This window comes from Hemitrygon akajei, unplaced genomic scaffold (assembly GCF_048418815.1).
Source record: "Hemitrygon akajei unplaced genomic scaffold, sHemAka1.3 Scf000172, whole genome shotgun sequence".
Taxonomy (NCBI): domain Eukaryota; kingdom Metazoa; phylum Chordata; class Chondrichthyes; order Myliobatiformes; family Dasyatidae; genus Hemitrygon; species Hemitrygon akajei.
Window position 1 is genome coordinate 137,101 of NW_027332058.1, and position 23,830 is coordinate 160,930.

At 46.6% G+C, this 23,830-nt stretch overlaps 2 non-coding genes across 2 annotated transcripts; one reads left to right on the forward strand and one right to left on the reverse strand.

Moving 5' to 3' along the window:
• Positions 1 to 4,332: 4,332 nt before the first annotated feature.
• On the reverse strand, positions 4,333 to 4,414 carry trnas-gcu (transfer RNA serine (anticodon GCU)). The gene has a single exon. It is a non-coding gene; the product is annotated as a tRNA-Ser (tRNA).
• A 708-nt stretch (positions 4,415 to 5,122) lies between these two features.
• trnar-ucg (transfer RNA arginine (anticodon UCG)) lies at positions 5,123 to 5,214 on the forward strand. The gene is given in 2 exon segments: positions 5,123 to 5,159; positions 5,179 to 5,214. It is a non-coding gene; the product is annotated as a tRNA-Arg (tRNA).
• Positions 5,215 to 23,830: the final 18,616 nt, after the last annotated feature.

Below are 23,830 nucleotides of genomic sequence, written 5' to 3' on the forward strand. Positions count from 1 at the left end.
TATTTGTTTTGCGGCAGCAGTACTTACCGATGTGGTGTTTGTTACAGGAAGTTGTCAGACTAAGAAAGATGGCATCAGCATGGGAAATACAGAGACAACATCTGGTGACAAGTCACAAGAACACTGAGCACCAGGGAGACACGAGACACTCCAGATACGGAAACCCGGATCAAAAATAACATATTGATGCAAGACGTCAGCGTGTCAGGCAACTACTGTGTGCGGGGGAATGGACGGTGAATATTTTGTGTCCAGCCTCTTCCCCAGGCCTTTGAACAACCAATATAAATGAGACTAAGGTGAAAGAGGGACGATGGTCTGGGGAAGGCGTGAATTCCCTCTTGGATATTGCTGCTGCCCAGCCCCGTTCACTTTATCATCCTGAATGTAAATCCTCCAAACCTTCCCTCCAAGTCCCTGTGTTCCGAGTTTACCACCCGGGATCCCTCTTTCACTTTAGACAGGAACATAATAAAACAGGTGCAGCTGTCGGCCATTCAGCCCCTCAAGCCTGTCCTGATAGTCGATACTATCCATGGATCTTTACCATTTCTCAACTTCTCTCCTGTTCCAGGCCCCCATTGTTCTAAATCACCAGTCTTTGAAAATGTATCCCCTTCCTTATTATGTACAGCCATTGATCTAATCTCAGCAAACCTGAGGTAGAGAATTCTAGATATTCACTCTTTTCCACGAGAGGAAATTGCGATATACTTCAGTTGTCAATCGTCCCCATTATGTCCGCTTCTTGAAAGCTCTATTGCAAGTGGATACATATCCCTTGGGTGGGTTACGTGAAGATTACACGGAATCCTCGTGATCACAGATATTTAACCCGGATGTTCCAGTTTCCTCCAACATCCCAAATATGTGTGTGATTTCGGTTTGTTTTATGTGTCGCTTTAAATGCAGGTGAGCGGTAGACTGTGCATGAGAACAATTGGGAATGTAAGGGGAATATGAAGGGCTGGGGCATATTTAGTTTTAAAATAGACCTTGATGGCTGGCAAGGAGTTAATAGGTTGAAGAGCCTATTTTCGTGCTGTGTGTTTCTCTGCCTCCCTCTCAACATCGACCCGGCTGTGTCCTCTCAGGTTCTGTCTGGTTCAAATAGGTCACCCCTCACTCTGTAATCTTTCGCCTTTCGTGATAAGAGCACACCTTTAATCCAGGAATTCGCTGAGGTGATATGTTCTGGATAGTCAACGTGCACGTATTCTCTCTTAAATAGGGAATTCAGAACCGTACATAGTGGTCGAGGTGTGGTTGTGTTAATACTCTGCAAAGTTGTATTTCTAACCTCCAGCCTTGTTGTAATAAATATCACAGTGTTATTTGCTGCGTTAAAAGTTTGAAGCACCATCATACTAATTTTTCTATATCTCACACGCAAGGACATCTCAATCCCTTTGAATTTCACTTCCGTGCAATATTCTCCACTTGATGCTTCTTCCCTCACATTTTCAATCACTAACCTGCATGTGCAGACTTTTCATTTGCTCTTTATAACTGTCAGTACGCAAGTTCAAATTTGCGCATTGCAACCGGCCCTCTCACCTCCTTTCAGGTTATCAGCAAACTCTCTAAGTCATGCTTACAAGTGGATATACAGACGATGTCCGTGTCGGGTACTGACTAACCGAAGTGACGAAACCCGAGCGCGAGGCCGTGTCGAAGTAACATCGAACGAGGAATGACCCAAGCTTTTATCGATTTAAGAAACTGGGCAGATCGAAATGACCCGTGGTCGGAGTCGCAGGCGAGGGACTGTTCGGCTCTGCTTGCTTCTCCGCGGGGTTTGCTCGTCTCTGTGCTGGCCTGAGGCTGTGACCTGCAACTGGTGGATTCTTGTCCGGCAGCAGTGATGCCTGACTTTGTGACTTTTCGTTATGAATACTGTTTTCGTGCTTTTATTTTTGAACGATCTCTCTCTCTCTCTCTCTCTCTCTCTCTCTCTCTCTCTCTCTCTCTCTCTCTCTCTCTCTCTCTCTCTCTCTCTCTCTCTCGCTCTCTCTCTCTCTCTCCACACTGGGTGTTTGACTGTCCTCTTTTGTTTTAATGAGTTTCATTAGGTTTCTTTACCGCCTGCACGGAGACGAATCCCAAGGCTGTATAAAGTCTGCACACTCTGATAATAAATTAAAGGACAGACGCAGAGAGAGCGAAAAAGCGAAACTATTCACCATCGCTTGTTTTGTCGACATTTACGCCAACCCTCTTGCCCCCAAGATACTGTGGAGGCATTAGTAGTGATCCTTCGAGAAGCACAATATTTTCGAATAGTATTGGGACTCAGTGTTTGGGATGATGTTGCAGTCCTTTATTAACGATGAAGTTTTGCGGCACTTCGAGGCACATCATAAAATAGGCCAAACTCAGCACGATTTCCTCAAGGAGCAATCTAGCCTGACAAATTGTTTGGAATTCATTGAGGAAATAACAGGCAGAATAAACAAAGGAAAGACACTAAATTTTGCTTACTGGAATTTCAGTACTCGTTGACAAAGCGCAGCGCACACATCTGATAAACAAAAGATAAACGCCCCTCATAATACAACAGAGATACCGCCATAGATAGACGAATGGCTGACCGGGTGGAGGCGAACAGTGAGAATAAAGAGGACTTGGCTATCCGTTACTAGTCGGTATTAGGGCTGCACCTTTTCACAGTATATGTCCGTGATCGGAATGATGAAATTGGTGGCTTTGCGGCAAACTCTGAGGAAAATCCAAATATCGGTTGAAAGGTCGGTGGTCTTGGGAAAGCAGAAAGTGTGCGGAAGACCTTGGACAGATGACGAGACGGGCAATGAAGTGACAGACGTATATATTGCAGGGAATTGTACGGAATTGAATTTAGCTCGAAGTAATCTAGACGAATGACTATCCTCTAATCGGGACAAATCGGCAAAGAAGAGGTGTAACAGGAGTTTGGAGACTTAGTGCGGATTCTCTAAAGTCTCATTGCCAGTTTGAGACAGCAGTGAGGAAGGTAAATGCAATGTCAGCGTTTATTTCGAGAGAAATAGAAAATAAAAAAAAAACAAATGTGTAATGCTGAGCCTTTGTTAGGTTTCGGTGAGACCACAGTTGGAATATGGTGAACGGTTTTCGTCCCTTATCTAAACCGGATGTGCCGGCAAAGGTCGGAGTCCAGAGGGCGGTCACGTGATTGATGCCAGGAAGAGAAGAGTTATATATGAGGATTATTTTAGGACCCTGGGCTTGGTGGCTGGAATGTGGAAGAATGAGACCGGGATCTCATTGAAATCAATCGAATATTATCAGGCTGAATTAGAATGGACATGGAGAGGATTTTCATGTAGTGCTAGACTCGATGGCCAGCGGGCACAAACTCAAATAAGGGCATCCAATTAGAAAAGGGACAAGAAGCAAATTCTGTAGCCAGAATGTTATGGATTTGTGGAATTTATTGCCACGGAAAGCCGTGAAGGGCAAGTAATTGGGTACATTTAAAGTGGAGGTTGAAGATGTGGACAGGTAGTAAGGGAGTCAACTGTGTCGAGGAGAAGGCAGGGGAATGGAGTTGAGAGGAGTGATATGTATGACCATAAGACCATAAGACATAGGAGCAGAATTAGGCCATCTGGCCCATCGAGTCTGCTCCGCCATTCAATCGTGGCTGATCCTTTTTTTTTTCTCTATTCTCATGAACTCCAGTTCCCAGCCCTCTCCCCGTAACCTTTGGTGTTATGTCCAATTAAAAACTTATCAATCTCTGCCTTAAATACACCCAACGACCTGGCCTCCACAACTGGATATGGCAATGAATTTCACAAATTCACTACCCTTTGTCTAACGGCATTTCTCTCCAACTCTGTTTTGAAAGGGCACCCCTCTATCCTGACGTTGTGCCCTCCTGTCCTAGATTCTCCCACCATGGGCATCCCCCTTTCCACATCTACTCTGTCTAGTCCTTCCAATATTCGAATAGTTTCAATGAGATTCCCCTCTCATCCTTCTAAGTTCCGGCGAGTACAGTCCCAGAGACATCAATCATCCTTGTGAAAGTCATCTAGACTCTCTCCAGTGCTAGCGCATATTTTTTAAACTGAGGGACCCAAAACTGTTCACAATACTCAAGGTGAGGCCTCAGCCGTGATGGAATGGCGGAAATCGGTGAGCCGAATAGCCTAATTTTGCTGCTATATCTTGTGGTATCGCGGCCAAATTTGGTGAGAAATTAATGATGAATATTGCTTTTCATGATTCGCGTAACAAACCGTCTGGTGTCCCTGAGACAAAATTTGGATGTTTTAAAGTGACAGTGTTAAAGGTGGTCCCCCCCCCCCCCCCCGATAAATATCGGGACGACGAGGATGGGATTCGAACCCACGCGTGCAGAGCACAATGGATTAGCAGTCCATCGCCTTAACCTCTCGGCCACCTCGTCTGCTTAAGTTCCACACATTTATGTTCAGATTCTCTGCCGATTTGCTTTGCTCGCCGTGCTTGCCAGAATTCATCGAAGTGGATAAGGACAGTTTAGAGAAATATGTGCCAACCACAGGAAACATGGAAATAAATTTTCAATAGCTTTGTTATCATATTGTTCGATTTAATGTAAACAGATTTTGCCATTTGCCATCTGGTTCAAGAATGACGATATTCCGTGTATTGGGCAAAATCAATAACCCGATAACTACCGCATTAGAACGCGCTGAAGGCAGCGTCCACATCTGCGCAGCCGCAGATCCGAAAACCCTAACGCTGAACCGACACAAACACATGGCCGCCCGGTTCTGGAATACCAAACCAACGGCTCAAATAGATAAAAATAAATCGAGTTCCCTGTCAATAATGTATTGAATGTGGTGGACCATTGTCACTGATTCCAATCCCAGAATATAACGCCGCTGCAAAAGACAGTGGTGTGTGCCTTTGATAATTCCTTTCTGTGTGACAGAAATGGAATATTGAACAACCCAAAGCAGGAATGTATGGAGAGACATTGACACAACAATGGTCGAATGCTCACCTGGGATGAAATCACTACAGGCGAGTACTTTTAGCTCGGTCAAGAAATCATTTTACAGGTGGAAACTCCTTGCAGCAGTCAGCATGTTCCCCATTCGCCCCCTTGGCCTTTCTCACAGAATATGGCCGTGTGGCCTAATGGATAAGGCGTCTGACTTCGGTGCTTGACTGGTGGAAGTCATCAGAAGATTGCAGGTTCGAGTCCTGCCACGGTCGTTTTGACAAACTGGCGGATTCTGTTCACTCCCTGCAGCATGATTGTCCGCGTGAGCAGATCTTATCGGCAATAATTCACCACACAGCACTGAGGGTGATTTCTTCCGGTTCCAACCCTCCTCCTCTCGGACACAGCACGCTGGTTATCTGCCTGCTGTGGGATGTGTTCATCACTAATTCCCGAGCAGACAGCAACCGCCTCAACATCAGGAATCTTCACCGCTTCTCGAACCTTACCCCCACTGAATTTACTGCTCTCTAATCTCTCAGCACCGGTCCCAAAGTTACCATCCAACCTGCTGACAAAGTGCTGCTGTTGTAGAGTGACTAACTGACCTCCACCTGGCTGAGACTAGGCGGTAACTTTCAGACACATCATGATGCCTACACCTCGAAGAATCCCGACTCCGGATCATCAGAGAACTGCATCCGGCACGATCACTGACATCATCAACTCCAGAGAACCTCCATTCACTGTGGATAACTCGTGTTTCCATTGCCCTGAACTGTACGCTTCGACCTCCTACTCCATTCATAAGCCTAAATGTCCGGTTAGGCCCATTGTCTCTGCCAGTTCCTGCCCCACTATCCTGTGTTCTTACAGCTCCAGTCCAAACTATGCTCCATAATTCAGCCCCTTCCCGCCTACATTCCCGAAGCTTCCTGTGCTCTCGATCAACTCACAAACTTTCGATTCCCTGGCCCCGACCGTCGCATTTTCTCCATGGATTTCCAGTCCCTCATCAAGAGGGCCTTAAAACGCTCCACATTTCTAAAGGAAACAACCAAACAGCTTCCCTCTATCATCAGCACCCTCCGTCTGGCAGAACCGGTCCTCACCTCAACAGTTTCTCCTTCGGCTCCTCCCACTTACTCCAAATTTAATGGGTAGCCATGGACACCCGCATGTATCCCATATATGTCTCCCTTTTCGTTGCCTAAGTAAATCAGTCTACCAAACCAATGTACCACACCTTCCCCGGTAACTCACCCCAGTGCTCCCAGCGCTACGTCGACCAATGTATTGCTGCCGCTTCCTGCATTCACACTGAGCTCGACAATGTCAACCACTTCGCCTCCAGCTTCCACCCCGCCCTTGAACGTCCCACTCAATGCGAGCAAAGCAAAGGGAGAAGAAACCAGAGGAAACCAATGTATTGCTGCCGCTTCCTGCATTCACATTAAGCTCGACAATGTCACCCACTTCGCCTCCAGCTTCCACCCCGCCCTTGAACTTCCCACTCAATGCGAGCAAAGCAAAGGGAGAAGAAACCAGAGGAAACCAATGTATTGTTGCCGCTTCCTGCATTCACACTGAGCTCGACAATGTCACCCACTTCGCCTCCAGCTTCCACCCCGCGCTTGAACGTCCCACTCAATGCAAGCAAAGCAAAGGGAGAAGAAACCAGAGGTCCACGAGCCAGTCCTCATCGGAGGATCAGTGAGGGTGAACAAATTTAAATCCCCGGGTGTTCCTATTTCAAAGGGTTCGCCCTGGACCCATCACAAGTGCAAATGCGAAGTAAGCTCGGCGGTGCCTCTGGTTTCGTCGGAGTTTGCGGAGATCGGCAGGACATCTGGAACGTTGACACATTTCTGTAAATGTGATACCGAGTGTATCGACTGGCTGCCTCGTGGCTCGGTATGGGAACATCAATGTCAATGAACGTAAGCTCCTACAGAATGTGGTGGGTTCGGCCCAGTACATGTCCGGTAAAGCTCTCCCACCATTGAGCACATCTATCTTTAGGGACTTTGCCATTGCTTACATGGTGGGTGGTGGGCGCTGATGATTTTTGCTGAAACGTTGGGGGGGGGGCTATTGATACCTTTGTTGTTGCTTGTGCTGCTTTATTATTCCCCTCAACCCCCAGTTTCCCGCCTTCTGCCTGTGACCTTTGACGCCCTGACTGATCAGAAACTTTTGCTATATAAAAAACCCAATTGTTCCGCCTTTACAGCCGTCCATAGCAAGGAGATCCCTAGATGGCAGAATTTTATCCTCATCTTTCTTCTGAAGGGGCGCCCTTGTATTCTGAGGCAGTTCCGTCTGGTCCTAGACTCCCTCCACTATGTGAATTATTCACACCGCATCCATACTCTCGCAGTCTTTCAATATTCTACAGTTGTCAATAATATGCACCCACATTTAATCAAACGCTTCTCACACGTAATCCCTTTAATTTCGGGATCATACCGTCCCCATTGCATCATCAATGGGGACAGGAGAGGTTCCGGAGGATTGGAGGGTTGCCAGATGTTCTTCCCTTATTCAAGAAAGGGAGTAGAAATAGCCCAGGAAATTGTAGACCAGTGAGGCTTACTTCAGTAGTTGGTAAGCTGATGGAAAAGATCCTGAGAGGCAGTATTTATTGACATTTGGAAAGGCATAATATGATTAGGAATAGTCAGCATGGCTTTGTGAAAGGCAGGTCGTGCCTTACAGGCCTGAGTGATTTTTTTTGAGGATGTGACTAAACACATTGATGAAGGTAGAGAAGTAGATGTAGTGTATATGGATTTCAGCAAGGCATTTGATAAGGTACACCGTGCATGGCTTATTGAGAAAGTGAGGAGACATGGGATCCAAAGGGGCATTGCTTTGTGGATCCAGAACTGGCTTGCCCACAGAAGGCAAAGAGTGGTTGTAGACGGGTCATATTCTGCATGGAGGCTGGTGACCAGTGGAGTGCCTCAGGGATCTGTTCTGGGACCCCACGTCTTTGTGATTTTTATGAATAAACTGGATGAGGAAGTGGAGGGATGGGTTAGTAAATTTGATGATGACACAAAGGTTGGGTGTGCTGTGGATAGTGTGGGGGGCTGTCAGAGGTTACAATGGGACATTGATAGGATGCAAAACTGGGCTGAGAAGTGGCAAATGGAGTTCAACCCAGAGAAGCGTGAGGGGATGTTGCCGGAAGGGCGCTCTGTGACGTTCAGCCGGTAAGGAGCTCCATTCCGGATTTGCTGTCCGTGCTACTCCCATAGCGTTCGTCTCTCCCGAGGCTGCCCATAGGGATCTGTACACGAGCACCAGGATGCGTCCACGCACCGGTGGTCCTGCGAGCTACGTGTGCAGGAGCCAGACGTCCTCCCTGCCCTTTGTAGTTCAGCCTGCGTCCAAAGGTAATTCAGTTTGCCTGTGTCGCCAGCGAGTAGACACTACATGAGGCTTTCTGTCCGAGAGGCTATGCGCTGGCAGGGAGAGAATTACACGTTCAGCTCTCCTTTTCTCCTCACCGAAAGTGAGAGCCACAAACACTACCCACTATACTAATACACTGGACGCATCTCAACAAACATATTGACGCCTATCTGTGACCGTCGTGAATGTCACCCCTCAACATCCAATGATTAAGTTCTGTCGGTGCTGCTTACTGAGAGGTTCTCCTCATTGATCCGGACGGCACTTCACATTCCGCCAGAGCAGATGTTAAGCAAGTATACCATGTACTGAGTGCCGCGACCAGCAAACAAGGAACTGTCTACCCTGAGGACTTTCAAATCATTGCGGGGGTTTCTATCAGGCTTATTTAAAGAAATCTCGGCTTATTTGTCATCAACACGTCATCCTCAGTACCAAGGGCTCCCGCACTCTCGACCACTGTTGGAGCACGATCAGGAAAGCCTACCATTCCATTCCCAGACCATATTTCGGGCATTCTGAGCGTCTGGTTTTCTTTCTCCTACCTCCATCCAGGCGGAGGGTGAGGAACAAGACACCAGATTTATCGGCAACAATATCGCGGGAATCGGAGGGCCGACTTCTGAATTGCTTCGAGGCGATAGACAGAAACAAAAATGACCCAGGGCTCAGAAGAGAATCTGAATGTCACAATCTTTATAAAGACACTGGAGAACGAGTGTTACCCACTGATTCATTCAGAGTCCAGACTGTTCCTTAACCTGAAGCACTGGGTGAACAAGAGATCTGCAAAGTGCTGTGCAGTAGATTCGTGGCAATATTTATCACATTTATTCATTATGTAGTGTTCTCGCACAGGTGTAAAAGAACTCTGAACTAAACACTAGGTATAAACCAGTCAATGAGGCGGTCCCAGTAAGATTAACCGTTTACTGTTCACTCTTCCATATTAACGTATGGTGAAAACTGTTGATAAAACAATACAAAATATATACAGTATTTGTTTCCTTCTTGACATCACATTTACATCATAAATACTTGCAAAAGTAAAACTACAACAACTATATTACATTAAAGTGCAACATACAGTCAGAATCTACCTACGCCATCGACTGGCTTTAAATACATCAACACAAGCTATCCGCAACTCTTTAAATAACAAAAAACTTTATCGACCGTTATTACTTTTAACAGAATCAGCATTAACATTTTTAATTTAACATATCGATTATCTTATTAACTTACGGCTTTGCTTCTCTGATGTTTCTAATGCGTAGAAAGAAAACTTTTCTCGCGCTGATCCTGCACACATAAACCCCCTCCTTCCCGTTTGTCCAAACCGGTATTTTCCCACAAGAGGCGGCGAAACCGGGTGTGACGTCATCGCATGCCGCGATATATCACAGACAACGAATTTACTTTAAACAACCTTAAATTTTACTAGAAGACGATTACAAGCAAATTACTAAATCGAAAATATAATAAACTAAACAAATGCCTTAAAGGCAACACACTCCCCGCCTGGCCTTCGTAAGGTCACTATGAACATAATACAAAACTTCAGTCTCTAAATCAGTCCTTAGGTAGAAGTAGAATGACTTCTGCAACTGGCCTTTGGTAAGTTTTCACATCACCTTGGTCAGAAGTTTTCCACTCAACCTTCCTGTCATGTCCATCCCTACTAGGGAATGTGGCAGTGATTCTGGCCATTGGCCAGCTGTTGCCGGCGATTTGCATGTCCCTGAGCAGGACTAAATCTCCAACTTGAAGATTCCTGCGGGGTTCTGTCCACGTTTGTCTGTGTTGCAACAAAGGTAGATATTCATGTCTTCAACTAGACCAGAACCGATTTGCAAGAGCCTGAACCTGTCTCCATTGCTTTGTGTACAAATCCTTATCAGAGAAGTCCCCAGGTGGAGGGGGAGCTCCTGCCTTCTGCGTAGGCCCGGGTCAGAAGACACAGGTAGGAGTGGTCGTGCATTTATAATAGCCGTGACCTCTGCCATTAGTGTGAACAGTACCTCATGGGTCAATCGGGTGCTTTGCTGCAGAAATATTGAATCAAGAAGTCTTCTGGCGATACCAATCATCCACTCCCATGCGTCTCCCATGTGAGAGGCGTGTGGTGTGTTAAACTCCCAGTTGCATCCCTGCTGACTGAGGTACTTTAGCACCGTTTTGTCCATCCCCAGCTCCTTGGACGCTCCAACGAAGTTCGTGCCGCAATCAGACCTTAACTGTTTTGCAGGGCCTCTTAGCGCAAAGAAGCGCCTGAGAGCGTTAATGCAGCAGGATGTATCCAAAGATTCGATTACCTCAATGTGTACCGCTCTTGAACTCATGCAGCTGAACATGAAGGTCCACCGCTTGCTCTCGCTTGTCCTCCTCTGGTGTGTCTAGTAGTGATAGACCAGGGACCAAATACACCGAGCCCCACATATGTAAACGGAGGGCAGGCTTCAAGGCGTTCTGGTGGGAGGTCCGCCATACGTTGAGCTTCCAACTTGCCTCGCAGTTTCCTGCAGGTTACACATTTGTGGAGATTACAACAGGACAGTGACAGGACGCAAAGCAGAGCTGAGAAGTTACAGATGGAGTTCAACCCAGAACGTTACAGAGCGATTCACTTTGGAAGGATGAATTTGAAAGCAGAGGTGATACTTTCTCCAGTCAACCGAGGGCCTCACGTTAGTACGAGTTCCACAATGGAAACAGAGTGATGAGACTTTCTCCAATAAGCCGAGGGTCGCTCATCGGTACGAGAACCACAATCGGCACGGAGCGCTGCACTGCAGGAGCAGAAGGAAGTGTGATTGACAGGTGAGCTTGAACACATCCGCTATTCTGCACATACTCATAGAGATTGTCGAAAGACAATATACCTGACAGTAAATCAGGAGAGAAAAATACAACTTCGTGGCAAATAATAGAACAGCCTCGGAACCTGCGGATAGTTCAGAGGTTTTACTTGCTACTTTGTTTCAGACAGAGAATGGATAGAGAAATAGCGATGGAATTGTCGCAGGTTTGCGAATATATTCAAAGTTAAATGGACTGCATCACACGTCACGGGTGTTGTGCGGTCAGGTCATTCACTGGCAGAGGTCTGTTCCTGCCAAACGGCCCATGTGTGCACTGGAAAACATTGTTCTTCAAACTATCCACAGCCCTCGCTAATCTCCCGAGGACACGTTCGCTTTTTGATCATAGATCTCTAGAATATCGCTGTCGATCTTTTAAATAGTTTCGAAGAAGATAAGTGCAGTGCATGTCATTGTAACACGTCAGCTGTCACTGTGATTTCCAAACCTCACCCCCTGAATGACTGGAACGAACGAAAGTAAAGAATGAACGAATGTTCCCCTTTAATAATGAAGTGTTCTCCATTTCGCCCGCCAGAGCAAACTCCTTCCCTCAGTTTCAGAAGCGAATGTGCTCCGTCAAATGTTACAAAATAAATCGATTTCAAGATGAATGCCTAATTTAAGAATAACGCTGGTATAAAAATATCCAATTTAAATAGCTGAAGCAAGGTATCATGGAAAACAACATGGAAAATTCACATCATTTTTTTAAAAGTAAAAATATTACAGTATCCCTTGGTGAGTCAGATTCATGACACAGGTACAGAGTGATTCAAATTGTTTACGTAATTGTTAGTGCAGTTCGTTATCACTAATGTCCCTGGCGTAATAGCCACGCAAATTGCGTCAGTGGAATTGCTTTAACCTGGATAAAAGTCTAGGAAAACGATTACCAGTGCATCTGAGCAGCTGAAACGCTCCGTACAACTGAACGCTGCTTCTGACAGAATATGGGATATCCGGCAATTTACTACATCGCAGCCATTTTCTATCCCACAATTGTAGCGGTTGGTGTCCCCGGTAAGATGCCGCAGCTGTTTACTTTATGTATGGTGCCGTCGTTACTCTGCTGCGGTATCCGCACTGTTACTGAGCACAGATGTTACCGTCGGCTGAAATGTGTTTCCGGAATGGAGGAGTCAGGCATCTAATAGTTTTATTTTCATTGTCCATACATTAAGTTGGTGCCGATATTGTCACTGTTTCATAATTTCACCTCGCTAGGCTTTCTGAAGTGATGCTGGTCTCTGTTTTTCTAGGTCCGAGTCTGTATCAGTGCAGACAGTTCGATCTTATACAGCCGTGGCAGCTGATTTAAATAACGGACCAGGTATTTTCGACACGTAGGTCTGTTCTGTAAGTCAGTAAATGAGAACTCGTGCTTTATATCTCCTTGATTCCATGTTGTAACCGCTACAAATAATCCCGTCAGCTATTTCACCTCTAATAATGGAAATGATGTTGTTTACAGGAGCGATCGACTGCTTACCGGTACGTGAGTCGTGGAACTTGGATGCCTCGCTCTAAACTGTGGGAAGGTCGCCAATCCACTGACACTCACATCCGTCATTGTCCTCCAGCCGGAGTGCAGCGACCGAGACCGCACACACTGGATTCCCGCTTTCCACTTCTAAACAGGCCATACCCTGCATAGCATCGGTAGAATGGGGGCATTCAGGGAGCTGATCATATTTCTATTTTATTTCCAAATTTCTTGCAGTTAATATAACGGCGATTGTGATCCTATCTCGGGGAAAATGCGGGCTCTCCAAATGCATCACCCGTTACCTGGTTGGAATGGCAACAGCGGATCTGATGGTGGTTATCGTTTCTGCTTTAGTGGAACAGACCAACAATATTTATATTTATTGGAGATCCCTGCTCATCACTCCTGTATGTGCTCTGACACTTGTATTTGCGGCTGTGACGCGGGACTGTTCTGTTTGGTTTACGGTCAGTTTTACCTTCGATCGCTTTATCGCAATATGTTGCCGAAAGCTGCGGGAGAGATACTGCACCGAGAGAACAGCAACAGTGGTTATCGTGACCGTGGTTATAGTGAGCTGCGGGAGAGGGGTCCCGTTTTACTTTGCCCTTGAACCTTACGTCATCATTGACAACACGCCGTGGCGGTGCACCGGCACATATGAATACGCTACCTCACCCGTGTGGAAAGGATATGCATTACTGCAGAGCATTTTAACACCATTGATACCAATCGGATTAATCCTGGTGTTTAACGGGTTAACCTTAAGACATATCGTTGTGGCAAATAGAGTCCGCAGAAGGCTTCGGCACAGCAGCGACAATCAGAAAGATGCCGAAGTTGGAAAACGCAGAAAATCGATGATTTTGCTGTATTCTATATCAGCTAATTTCATACTATTTTGGATTCCCCATGTAGCCCGTTCTCTAAAATGGCAAGCGCAAAACTATTTTTACGAGGACAGATATTTGAGTTCCCCGGTATACATCCTACAACAATTTGGGTTCATGATGCAAGTACTCAGCATGTGTACCAATACTTGTATCTATACACTAACACAGAGGAAATTCAGAGAAGAGCTGAGGAATGGAATGAAGTATGTGTTTACATTAAGTGGCCATCTGTGTAGATAACGCCCGCGTCTAATGACAATTCAGCGGAGTTTTCAAATAAAGCCGTTTTACAATGAACAGGTTTGGCAAAAAAAGTCGTGAATTCAAACTTTCATATGCCTGGTCATCCGGGAATTGCAGAATCGGCGGAAGATTGCTGACATCATACAGTTCAGGCAGGTAGCAATACAAACTCTCAATGCTGCTGACGTGATTGTTACATTGGTTGAAGTATCTTCAAAACTAACACAGACACTCGACTGTCACAAGGGCAGGGATGGCTTCAGGACTTTCCATGTTTTATATGTTTCAAAATGGACAGGGTCGGGTAACAGAGTGTAAAGGGAGTGAGATGGGAAACCAGGGATAGTATTGCAGCTGCAGAAAGGGAGGACAACGTGGAGCTTTCGTTTGTGAATAGACTGGGAGACGAACACAGAAACATGATAACCCCATTTGGAGTATTCTATACAGCCGTCCCTGCAACGGGAACAGTGAGGAACCGATCGGGAAGCGGGACTTGGACATTTGCCATTTTATTGGCATGGGTAACTGAAACTTCCACAATATTCTTTGGCATCTGCCCAGCGTATAAGGTTTAATTATGGCATAATTTCTCAGTTGTGTCCAGGAAGGATTCATGTCACTCTGTCCACAGGCGCACTATCGAACAGTGCGTACTGGATCTAATATTAGAAAAGGAAACGGGTCAGGTGATAGATCTCTCCGCGGGTCAGCATTTCAGAACAATAGGACAGAACTCCCCTCTTTTTACCTTGTCCTGGGATAGGACCAGAGAGTATGGAATGTGTTCAACTGAGGGTCTGGGGATTATGGTGCTACCTGGCAGGAGTTTAGGAAGGTACATTGGGAAATGATGCACTCGGGGTATTGCGCAACAGATATGTGAGGATTGTTTAGGGAGCACTGACACGGGGTTCAGTATAGGCTTGTCTCAGTGACGCAAGGAAAGGATGATAGCGTAAAGTAACCCTGGGAGACAAGAAATTTGGAACAACACGTCAAGAGGAAGAAAGAACGATACTTACAGAACAGGAAGAAAGGATCAGGTAATCCTATAGCAAGTCACAATGCAGACAAGAAGGAATTTAAGAATGGACTTAAAAAGAGTGATAAGGGGATCTGTGAAATCCTTGACGAGTTGCACTGTGAAGAACAGGAGGAGACTGGGGAGAGTGTGTGCAGGTCAGAGGTAAAAGTGGAAAACTGGTGTCTGGAGTCAAGGAGGCGGTGAAGCTCCTCACTGAATACATTGATCAATGTGAACACAGCGTCAAAAGGCAGGTATGCTCGAACATGCCGACGCTGAAAAGAGGATGCGCTGGAAACTTGGAAAGCATTATGACAGATGATCCCACGGTGCCAGAAGGGATACAGTCTTTGTAATAGATGATTCCCCGATGCCGGAAGGGATATAGTCTTTGTAATAAATGATTCCCCGATACCGGAAGAGATATAGTCTTTGTAATAGATGATTCCCCGATACCGGAAGAGACATAGTCCCGGTAATTTTGGAAGGCGAGTTCAGATATTGCTGAGCTTTTGGACAGGATATGTGTGTCTTCGCTGGCCACAGAAGTAGAACTGGATGACTGGAGGGTGAAAAATGTTATTCATTTGTTGACAAAAGATAATAGGGATAGGTTTTTCGAATTATAGACCAGGGAGTCTTACAACAGTAGTGGGTAAACTACTGGAGAGTATTATTGAAGAAGGAATTTATGAGTATTTGGAGAAACGTAGTCTGCTACGGAGAGAAAATATGGCATGTTGTCCTTTATGGGTCAGATTGAATTATTTGAAAAAGTGAAACTAAAACAAACAGAAGAATCAGGACAGTCGATGTGGGGGCTTTAATCTTGTTCGGGCATTTGATCAGTTCCCCATAGTAGACTCATTCAGAAAGTGAGGAGGCATGGGATCCAGGGAAACCTGGCTGCGTTGAGTCAGAATTGGCTTCCTAACAGAAGACAGATGATGTCGTAGACAGAGTGAATTCTGCCTGGGAGACAAAGGGCAGCCGTGTTCCACATGGAGAGCCGAAACTTCGGAACACTTTACAACTCTATTGCGAGTCTGCAGTTACAGTGCTCCAAGAAATAGGGCTGAGGGAAATAACCGATTTAATCTGATCACACAGCAACACCCGGATAATTAATGGAATTAAGACTGACGATGTAAACAAATCGCTGAGCGATTGACTGCACCAGGGCGTTTTCTAAACTGACCTGTCATTTACATATTACAGGGCAAATGCTACAATGATTTCGAAAAAATCTTTTCGAATGGAACCCTACAACTTAAAACCAGCATTTCAAAGCGTTCAACAGCAGCTCCTGCTGCTTATTAAAAGAACCAGCCTTCCAAAATGCCAATTCCAATTTCCCAAATTAAGTACACACCAATTTATCCTAATGCCAATTTACCTGTGAATCGTAGTTCTATCGTAACGGGTGTAGATACGCTCAGATTTCGATTCATTTAACCCAGAATCCACATGGCCGGTGTGGAATCCGTGTCTCCCTCCGAAATCAATAATAAATGAAACATTCAAAACTGCACAAACTGAAAACGCAGCGAAGGCAAGGCAAATGCTTGTCTTCCTTTCAAAACCATCGCAGGCAATTGGGGAATATACATTCTCTATACACGTCATAATGTTGTATACCTCTATCAAATCCCTTCAGTCTTCTACCTGCTCGGGAATAAAGTGCTAACTTATGTAAACTTTCCCTTTAATTCAAAACATTCAGTCCCGGCAATAGCCGTGCAATATTTTTTTCTGTATTCTTTCAATCTTATTTGCATGATTCCTGCAGGTAGTTGAGTCCAACCGCACACAATATTCCAAACTGGGCCCCAATAAAGCCTGAAACCACAGCAACGTAACGTCCCAACTCCTGTACTCAGTACTTTGGTCTAGGAAGACCAATATGCGAAAAGCTGTTTCTACGATCCTGTCTAACTGTGCCACAAATTTCATTGAATTATGGACCTGCATTCCCAGATTCGTCTATTCGATCGTACTCCTCAGTGCCCTATTTCTCATTGTGTCAGACCAACCCTGGCTGGTCCTTCCAAAGTGCAAAATCCAACACTTGTTTGCGTTAACTCCGATCCTCTATTTTTCAGCTATTTTTCCAGCTGGGCCGGATCCCGCTTCATGCTCCGGTACTCTTCCTCGCTGTGGACTACACCCATTATGTTGTTGTCATCGGCAAATCTACTGATCCACTTACCGACATTATTATCCAGATCATTGATATAGATGACAAACAGCAACAGGCACAGCAACGATCCCTGGGACACTCCACTCATCACAGGTTCCCAGTCAGAGAGACAACCATCCATTACCACACTCTAGCTTCCCCAACATAGCCAATGGCGAATCCAATTCACTACCTCATCGTGAAAGCCAAGCGACTGAACCTCCTCGAACATCCTCCCCTACGGAACCTTGAGAAATTCCTGGCTGAAGTCCCTGTTAGACGGCATCAACTACCTTGCCTTCCACACCGTTCCTGGTAACTACCTCGTAAAGCTCTGTGAGATTGGTTGGACATGACCTCCTACGCACTGGCCCATAATGACTATCGCTAATGCTCCTGTTTATCCAGATACTTCCCTTCATACCCCATGACCAGGGTAGTCTCAACACCTCATTTCGTAGTTCTTGACGAGTCCTTTCCAAGCAAAACTATCGATATCATGCTGCGGTCGGCACTCACATTTATGGCCTCTTGTTTTTAAGTTCTCCTGCACTATTACCAGACGCATTGAGAGTAATCTGGAAAAGGAAGGCGTCGTAGCTTTAAATAATTAATCGACTGGACTTAAATAGTGAGATACGGTACACTAGATAGAGCATAGAGCATAGAATATTACAGCACAGTACAGCCCATCGTCTCACGAGGTTCTGACAGACTTTCAACTAATTTAAGTTCAAACTAACACATCCCCGCTGCATCTGAATCAGAATCAGAACCGGATTTAATATCATCGGGGTATGTGGTGAAATTTGTTAACTTTACTGTAGCAGTGCAATGAAACAGAGTATAAATAAATTTAGAGATTAAAAAAAAAACATGAGCTGCAGGTGGCGGAGGGGAAGTGTCTGTTCCTGAATCGTTGAGCCTGTGCTTTCCGGCTTCTGTATCTCCATCCCGGTGGTAACACTGTGCAGAGGGCGTGTCCTGCTAGTGGGCAACTTTACTGATGGACGCCACTGTTACAAGAATCACCCCCAGTAATAATGATCAGTTAGGAACAGAGAATCTGCATTTGCCAACAATTAACTTTTATTATTTCAACTAAACAATCACCTAGACTCACACGACATTTTCACTCCAGGACACCCAATTTACAGTCAATGAAGAGAAAAGTTATTACCGGGAAAAGGAGTCGACTCAGGCCAGCAGGACAGGAGAAAGGAACTGGGGAGAAAGAAACCGGGACAGAGACTGGCGAGGTAGCGAGAGAAAGATGAGGGTAGAGAAAGACCGTGGGGAGGGAGGCCGGGGAAGCAGAGGGATCTGGTGTGGAGAGAGATCAGGGGTTGCTGAAAGATTTTAGATAGGGAGAGAAATCGGAGTCGGGAGTTTGGTGTCGGTAGAAAGCGGGGAGGGGCGGAAGAACCAGGAGAGAGATCCAGTTAACGACATTATTATTAAAATTTTGGTATAGATTACAAATGACAACAGACACAGCAACGATCCCTGCGGAACTCCTCTCGTCACTGGCCTTCAATCAAAGAGACAACCATCCATTATCACAGTCTAGCTTCCCCAACATCGCCAATGGTGACAGCAATTTAATAGTTCATCATGAAAGCCAAGCAACTGAACCTTCTCTACGGTTCCTTGCTGAAATTCCTTGCTGAAGTCCCTGTAGACGGCATCCACTGACTTGCCTTCAACACCATTCCTGGTAACTACCTCGTAAAGCTCTGTGAGATAGGTTCGACATGACCTACTACGCACTGGCCCATACTGACTATCGCTAATGTTCCTGTTTGTCCAGATAGTTCCCTTCATACCCCATGACCAGCGTAGTCCGAACACCGAGGATAATTCATCATTACGTAATACTTGACGAGTCCCTTCCGAGCAAAACTATTGATATCATCCTGTGGCCGGCACTGGTATTTATGGCCTATTGTTGTTAAATGATCCTGCAATATTATCAGACGCGTTGAGAATCGTCTGGAAAGGAAGGCGTCGTAGCTTTAAATAATTAATCGACTGGACTTAAATAGTGAGATGCGGTACACTAGATAGAACATTGAACAGAGAATATTACAGCACAGTACAGCCCTTCGTCACACGAGGTTCTGACAGACTTTCATCTAATTCAAACTGACAAATCCCCGCTGCAACTGAATCAGAATTAGAACCAGATTTAATATCAAAGGAATACGTCGTGAAATTTTATACCTGTACGGAGGCAGTTCAATTAATCTCCCTCCCGATGGTAACACTGTATGGAGGACGTATCCTGTTGGGCGATTTAAATAATGAACGCCACTGTTACAAGAATCATCCCTTGCAAAAGCGATCAGTGAGGTACAGAGAATCTGCACTTATCAGCAAGTAAATTTTATTATTTCGACGATAAAACACGTAGGTTCAGACGTCATCTTCACTCCACGACACTCCGTGAGCAGTCAATGAAGAGAAAAGGTATTACCGGGGAACGGAGCCGACTCTGGCCAGAGAGACGGGAGAGAGGGACTGGGGAGAAAGAAACGGGGACAGAGACTGGTGAGGTAGCAAGAGAAAGATAAGGGTAGAAAAAGACCATGGGGAGGGAGGCCGGAGAAGTCGAGGGATCTGGTGTGGAGAGAGATCAAGGGTTCTGGAAAGATTTTAAATGGGGAGAGAGAATGGAGTCCGGAGTTTGGTGTCGGTAGACAGCGAGAGCGCGAGGGGTGCGGTAGGTAGAGAGAGAGAGAGGCTGGGAAAGAAAGGCCGGGGTTACGGAGAGACCAGATTTAAAGAATCAGAACCAGATTTAATATCATAGACGTACGTCGTGATATTCGTTACTTTACGGTAGCAGTACAATTAAATACAAGATAATTAAATATAGAGAAAAAACAAACCTGAGTTGCAGGTGGTAGAGGTGAAGAGGCTGTTCCTGAATCGCTGAGCGGGAGCTTTCAGGCTTCTGTATCTCCATCCCGGTGGTAGCACTGTGTAGATGGCGGGACCTGTTGGTGGGGCAACTTTAATGATGGACACCACTGTTACAAGAATCACCCCTTGTAATAATGATCAGTGAGGTACACAGAATCTGTATTTACCAGAAAGTAAATTTTATTATTTTAACTATAAAACACGTAGGTTCTGAGGCCATCTTCACGACACTCCATGAATTGTCAATGAAGAGAAAAGTTATTACCCGGAAAAGGAGTCGACACTGGCCAGAGAGTCGGGCTCAGGGGGAGCGGGTGGTTACTCGGGAGAATGAAACGGGGACAGAGACTGGTGAGGTAGCGTGAGAAAGATGAGGGTAGAGAAAGGCCAGGGAAGTCGAGAGATCTGGTGTGGAGAGAGATCGGAATCGGGTGTTTGGCGTTGGCAGAAAGCGGGAGAGAGAGAGAGCCGGGAGAGAGAAACGGGAACGGATAGGGGACTATGCAGAGACCGGGGGGTAAAGAGCGCGACTGGATGAGAAACAGAATGGTGGAGGAAACGCCCGGAGGGAGGGTGAGGGGTTGGGGTACGTAGAGAGAGAGGCTGGGAAAGAGAGGTCGGGGTTCGGGAGAGACGGGATAGAGAGAATGTGAGAGACGGGTGGGGGGAGAAAGAGAGTGGGGAATGTAGAGAGACGACGGCGAGAGTCTGAGAAGGGAAAGGCGAGAGGGTGCGAGAGACGCGGCCGAGATTCTAGGAGAGGAGAAACGGCAGAGGGAGAGGGAAACGGAGGGAGACAGAGTAGGGGCGAGTTAGAGGGAGAATTGTATGACTTAAATAGGGTAGAGATGGAGTAGAGCATATATGTCAAACTCAAGGCCCGCGGGCCAAATCCGGCCCGCGGTGGAATTATCTTTGGCCCGCGAGATAATATCTAATTACTATTAAAGCTGGCCCCAGTAATCGAAGCGCCTATGGCGTATGATATGGCTAATGCTGAGTTTATTCAGGTGCCAGGTTTTCAGGGTTTTTAGTGTTTATTTGGCAGTCTTGCTCGGCAGTCTTCTTCATAAGAAACGGAATTTGTAAAGTGAAACACTTTGCAGTTATAGCAGAGACTGAGACACATGAGAGCAGGCTGAAAAAACGGAGGCAACGAAAGCTGTGTTCACACGCGTCGGACTGATCCGGGCCGCATGAAGCTGCAATTTTCTCAATCCGGCCCGTGACCTAAAATGAGTTTGACACCCCTGGAGTAGAGACTTGGGAGAGAGACCGGTGGGGTAGTGAGCGACCGAGGGGTCAGAGAAAGGCCATGGGGAGGGGGAGACCGGGGAAGCCGAGAGATCTGGGGTGAGGAGACGTATTCGCGAAAGGGAGAGAGATCGATGTGAATAAGGATATTGGAAGAGAACTCGGAAGCGGAGACGTCGAGACGGGGTGGGGGGGATGTGGGTTGGGGGAGTGTAGGAGTGACGGCGGGTATGGAGAATAACTCATGTGAGGGAGAGGTTGGAGGGAGAGACCGGGATCGGGGTGAAAAGCGATAGTGAGAGAGAGGTAGGTTTAGATACTGGTGGCCGGAGGGGTTGGAGAGACGGGTGGATAGAGAGAGACGTGAGTAAATGACTTTAGGACGGAAATAGACACTGGGATTGAGAGAGAGAGAGAGAGAGAGAGAGAGAGAGAGAGGAGAGAGAGAGAGAGAGAGAGAGAGAGAGAGAGAGAGAGAGAGAGAGAGAGAGAGAGAGAGAGAGAGAGAGAGAGATGAGGTAGGGAACTGTGAGTCAGAGAACACTGTCCATAAATGCACTAGGGAATTAGAGGACTTCCCTCCTGCAGGGCATTCTGTCATTACAGCGCTTCCATTCTATAGTCCCTCTGAAACAAGCAACCCGTGCCATCTCGCTGGCCTCTCCCACCCCCGCCTGCCTGACCCCACTCCTTCCCACACTTTTACTGCGATCTCCCTTTCCTCAACCGGTCTTCACCCTCCTTCCCCATCTCTGTGACCACACCCGTTGGCTCATGTTACTAACGCGCAAAGTGGAATGATGAAACACTTATAATCAGTCATGTTACTAATGGGACACTCTGCGCAATTTATAGTGTGGGGGCCGAACCGAACCCACCCAAGACGAAAAACACGGAGACTGGAAAGCTCGCGCGAAGCGAGTGCCTCATACGTGAAGAGTTCCAGTCGATACACCCCGCGCTATCAAACAGCGCATGCGCACCTGTCACATTGTCGCAATTGATCTGACAGTGACATCCTATCACTGCACTTCTCCCCATCTCCACGACACCTTCTCTTCCCTCCGACCTGACCCTCGCTCCCTTTCTCCACTGGGATCACTGTCCCTTTATCCGAACCCTGCGCTTCTCGGAAAGCACTGTCTACCTGCCTACAGGCGGGAGGCGAAGTTTCTCCCGGAGGATCAAGCCGGGGACAAAGCCAGCAACCTGTCCAGTCTGGAGTCGCAGATGGTGCTCAGTGCATCCTGGAGACGGCGCGGAATGGAGCTCGGGGAGAGTCCCTTGCGAGGATCTGGCCTGTATCGTGGTCGATCATACCCCGGAGCACCCAGCCCCTTCCGTTTCCATCTACCTCTCTTGGATATGGAGACCTCATTCCCAGCCCAAAACCCCCCAGACTCCTGAGTGGCCTTTCCGAGTTACCGCAGGCTTCTGGCTCAGGCGCTCTCTCCCCACAGCCCGTGTCTGTCCCCGAACTAATCACACTCTCCCGCTCTCCCCCCACAGCCCGTGTCTGTCCCCGAACTAATCATTCTGTCCCACACTCTCCCCACAGTCCGTGGCAGTCTCCAAACTAATCACACTGTCACACTCTCTCTCCTAGACTCCATGTCAGCCGGCGAACTATTCACACTGTCCCACCGTCTCTCCCAACAGTCCACGTCAGTCCCCAGACTAATTCCACTGCCCCTCTCTCTCCACCCATTCTCGTCCTTGTCAGTCTCCAAACTAATCACGCTGTCCCACGACCTCCCTTCAGCCCGTGTCAGACCTCGAATCATACCGTCCCACTAACTCCCCACAACTCTGTTTGAATTCCTAAAATAATTAGTTGTGGGAAGTGGAATTATGATGCTATAAGTCTGGAAACGGACTTTAAATCGGGTCGGATGTGCTCTTGGAAATGCACAACGGTAGGATGGAGGCATTTTAGGCAGCACTTGCATGGGGTTCCGAATAGGTTTGTCCCATCGAGGCAGGGAAAGGCTGGTAAACTGAAGGAACAATGGGTGACAAGAGATGAGGATCATCTCGTCAAGAGAAAACGTAGCTGATTTAAGGCCTCGTCTCGGAAAGGACATGATCACCGATATCATAGCAAACAACGGAATATCAGCTGGAACCTTGTTAGTGCAAGTGGTTTCGATGGGACATCCAGGTGTTGTTTTTAAATCAATATTTACATTGTCCAACAAGAGGAGAAGTTGTACTGGATCTGGCGTTGGGTAATGAACCTGGCAGCTGACCGACATTCCAGACCAAACAGTTACCACAACCCCTTAAATATGACCATAGCTGCAGAGGACAAGCATGGACCTTGTGAAAGAGTATTAAAGTGGAGCTGTTTAAATTACTGGAGCATCGTGCAGGAACTAGGGGGAGTTAATTGGAAACGCCCTACGGTAACTTGTACTAAAACGTAGACATCCTGGAAACCAATTCCCTTCTTATTGGATGCACCTGATGTGGTGAAATGGTTTCGTTACTGAACACAGGTACCTCGCCAGTGATTTTGAAACTTCTGTGTGAAGCCCGTCTAGCTCGTCTGCTTCAAGGAGAGAATGACACGTTCTCCACTGATATCTGAAATGATC